This window comes from Lissotriton vulgaris, chromosome 4_1 (genome assembly GCF_964263255.1).
Source record: "Lissotriton vulgaris chromosome 4_1, aLisVul1.2, whole genome shotgun sequence".
NCBI classification, from domain to species: domain Eukaryota; kingdom Metazoa; phylum Chordata; class Amphibia; order Caudata; family Salamandridae; genus Lissotriton; species Lissotriton vulgaris.
Genome location: NC_141691.1, coordinates 138,213,979 through 138,218,041, shown reverse-complemented (window position 1 = coordinate 138,218,041; position 4,063 = coordinate 138,213,979). Strand labels below are relative to the sequence as shown.

General features: G+C 41.4%; 1 long non-coding RNA gene across 1 annotated transcript; it reads right to left on the bottom strand.

The window, feature by feature from the left end:
* Window positions 1-2,050: 2,050 nt before the first annotated feature.
* Window positions 2,051-2,592, bottom strand: LOC147718483 (uncharacterized). The gene is made up of 4 exons (XR_015309980.1): window positions 2,557-2,592; window positions 2,368-2,468; window positions 2,202-2,291; window positions 2,051-2,116 (listed from the first exon to the last, which is right to left on the bottom strand). It is a non-coding gene; the product is annotated as an uncharacterized LOC147718483 (long non-coding RNA).
* Window positions 2,593-4,063: the final 1,471 nt, after the last annotated feature.

The window sequence follows — 4,063 nt, the reverse complement described above, 5'->3', positions numbered from 1 at the left end:
ACAGCGTGGAGATGCACTGAACAGAGGTGCTCTTCATACAAAAAGGAGCTGTTTGGCAAAAGCAATTAGAAAGAATGAGCTCTCCATCGTGATTAAATGTAGATTTAGAACTGCAATAGGGCAGATCCGTTCAAGAACTGTGGACGGTTCGGATTTCACATAAAAACATACAGGGTATAGTTCTATTTCACTATTCTCTCAGAAAAATAAGCCATCAGATCAAATTAGTCATAATAGCCACAAATTACAAAATCAACAAGGAGAACTTGCACATTGGCTGCGCTAGAGGCATTCCCCCTTGCAGGTGAAAAAGCATTGACTAGGCGGACTTGAAACTGACACATGTCACTATGGCCAAGCAACCCAGCCCATACTCCATCTACACTAACGGTGGAAGATTATAGCTGGAGGGATCCGTCTTGCATAATTAAGGTTTTTATGTTTGCAGCGCTCTTGAGAGAACAGACTTGGGCAGTGACCTCAATATCACTCAATAGTTCCGGTTAAGGATTGCGAGGTCTCCAAATCTCACCGACGTGGCGGCGGGGGAAGTGGTTGGCTATATATAGCCTATTACACAATTTGGACGATGCAGGCTATAGTGTTCACACACGATCACTAGGATACTTTAATTAATGGATTAGAATTAAACGAGCATGGTCAGCAAGTTAAGGCTGTGTTCAGTGGTGGTGGTGCATAGCAATCTGAGTCTGCGAATATACCAAGTTGGTTAAAATGTTTTACTGTAGAACCTTGACAAGATAAGTGCACAGTTCATTAACCATATTTATTGTTCGTTCCGTCAATATTGAACCATGCACAACAGAGTTCCACCCCCTCCCAAAAAAACAAGCGAGCACGCCTTGTGCTGAAAGTAAAAAAAAAGAAAAAAGAAAATTTGATGAGGAGAGGAGGAGAGGAGGAGAGTTGGAGAGGAGGAGGCAGCAGGGGGAGGGGAGAGAGGAGGGGGCCTGCACCTGTTTCCCTTGTGAGAGTGAGCAGGAACCATCTGTTAATTACAAACAGATGGTTTCAAAGCTCGCTCCTGCAAACATGCACGCGTTGCCATTGAAAGCAATGCAAAGCGTACACGTTTTTGGCCTAAAAAGTAAATCGATTACTAAAGGTCTCCTCCTATGCAGCGCATGCACGCTGCATATGCGAGACCTAAAAAGAGTTACATTAAATTAAATAACTAGTAAAAATCTAACAAATATATTTTACAACAATTATACAAAACATTTATGGCATATACATTCAACATGAATACATAATAATAAAAAAACGATATTTTAAACAACTATATTTTTGAAAAAGATATTAATGACACTATTCTTGACAACTATATTCATGCTGGCAATATTTTCACTTTGTTAAATTAACGGAGTTAGGTCCAGGGACATGCAGTTGGTTGGATCTTCAAATTCTCAATTAAACACAAAATTACCAACTGCACATTTCTTTTTTACCTCAAGGTTTGAGCAAAACAAACTGATATCAATCTAGTTTGTAAGGTACCCTTTATTCATACCTCTTTATTTTGTTATTTTTAGTTATTTTCATTTTCATCAGTATCTAAGAAAAACACTGTACATTTTAACACACGAATACAATACAAATCAACATGCATACAATACAGTTACACAATACATATAAATGCTATACACATTTTATGTCCAATTTTCATCAGCAAACATCAATTATGTAAGGTGTTATTTAATGACACCAACGACAAGGCTACGTCCAATTGCACTGAATATTCCATCAACAACAAACTAATGCAGAGAAAGAAATTCTATGAATTAGGAAAAATTCAAAAAGAGGGTTTCAAAGGGCCACAAATAAATTCATTGGTCCCATGGACATTCAAAGTCATTCTCTTTTAAATATGCCGATGCGTTTCAAACCCTATGACATCAGTTTTCGGGTTCTCTTCTGGGCTCTGTCTTTTGTGTTTGTCTGTGAAATATACATAAAAAACAACTTTGTTTTAGTTTTCTATCCTTCCTAATAGTTCTCCCCTAATCTGTTTGTTAGCGCTTGAATTTACCTGTTCTCCAGCTTTTGCCGGTCCACAGGGTCGCTTCAGTGTATAGTCACTCTTCTAACATACTACCTACAAGACAAGTGGAAGGTATCATCACCATTTGTAGGGGTAAATAGCCAGGTGGCCGTGATGTTCAAGCCTCTCATAGACGTACCTGCACGTGTCTTCGGTTTAACGTAGACACTTCGTTTTACTCTTTAAGGCTCACACTTTTGGTCGTTATCAATTTTGTGGCCAAACAATCCTGCAAGCCACAAAGAATGTTTTCAGTGACATGTCGTCATTATATTTCTCTCGCATTCACGCGAAGTAAGGCATACCTGTTTTATCTGTTTGGCGTTGTGTATTTGCGCTCTTCGTTTAGTATTTAAATCCGGATTTAGCAGCTTCCTCCAAGTGGGGCCATTGTATTCTACGGTTCCTATACTTGAACAAAGGTTTTTTTTTTTAAAAACAGGCGAGTCTAATATTCCAATATTTAAGTTAAGTACTTAGGTCATTCTTCTTACCTGTTTGTTCGGCAGACCGGGGACCACTGATTCAGTCTCTGGGTGGGGCGGCCATCTTTTAGTGTGTATTTATGTGGTTCAGCAATGTACTAGACTTCGTGTTGAAAATGGCGGCCATCTTGGAATGTATTCCACCGCATTTACTTTAATGCAGAGGGATGTAAAATTGATGGAAAATAAAATGATTTTAGATGGTCAGTATTGTTTTCCATCAACAAACAACAAAGCTTTGCTGATGTTGAAAAAACACTATTAAAGAAGGAAGCGTACTTAATCCTGAAGTTTGACAGCGCATTAACTGAGCTTAATGCCCTGTCTGAAATATCAAGACTTTAAAAACTGATGAGAGCAAACTGTCCCGCCTGGTGGTATGAATGCATCCCTCTGCATTAAAGTAAATGCGGTGGAATACATTCCAAGATGGCCGCCATTTTCAACACGAAGTCTAGTACATTGCTGAACCACATAAATACACACTAAAAGATGGCCGCGTCACCCAGAGACTGAATCAGTGGTCCCCGGTCTGCCTAACAATCAGGTAAGAAGAATGACCTGAGTACTTAACTTAAATATTGGAATATTAGACTCGCGCGTTTAAAAAAAAACAAAAAACCTTTGTTCACGTATAGGAACCGTAGAATACTATGGCCCCACTTGGAGGAAGCTGCTAAATCCGGATTTAAATACTAAACGAAGAGCGCAAAGTACACAGCGCCAAACAGATAAAACAGGTATGCCTTACTTCGCGTGAATGCGAGAGAAATATAATGACGACATGTCACTGAAAACATTCTTTGTGGCTTGCAGGATTGTTTGGCCACAAAATTGATAACGACTAAAAGTGTGAGCCTGAAAGAATAAAACGAAGTGTCTACGTTAAACCGAAGACACGTGCAGGTACGTCTATGAGAGGATTGAACATCACGGCCACCTGGCTTTTTACCCCTACAAATGGTGATGATACCTTCCACTTGTCTTGTAGGTAGTATGTTAGACGAGTGACTATACACTGAAGCGACCCTGTGGACCGGCAAAAGCTGGAGTACAGGTAAATTCGAACGCTAACAAACAGATGAGGGGAGAAATATTAGGAAGGATAGAAAACTAAAACAAAGTTGTTTTTAGGTCGAGCAGAGTCTGCTCGAGACCTATTGCTGCCCGTTTCTGGGAATGTAGACACGAGAGGGGCACAAGTGCAGATTTTACCTCGTTGGCGCGCACGGCGCCATGCCCATCTCGTGCCTCATATTCCCGTGCGCACACAGCCAGCCCCCACACCCCTGCACACATACCACACAGGCACACGTACACACGCTGCCGCCACCCCCACCACACATACACATACATACAGACACGCACAGACACGCACATATACACACGCCGCCGCCCCCTACCCCCGCCTGCACGCACACACAGACACACACCCCCGCCCCATGCATCGAGAGATCTGCCATCCCCCCGAATCTCGGTACTTACTAGTTAGGCGCCAGAGCGGTCAGCGGAATCA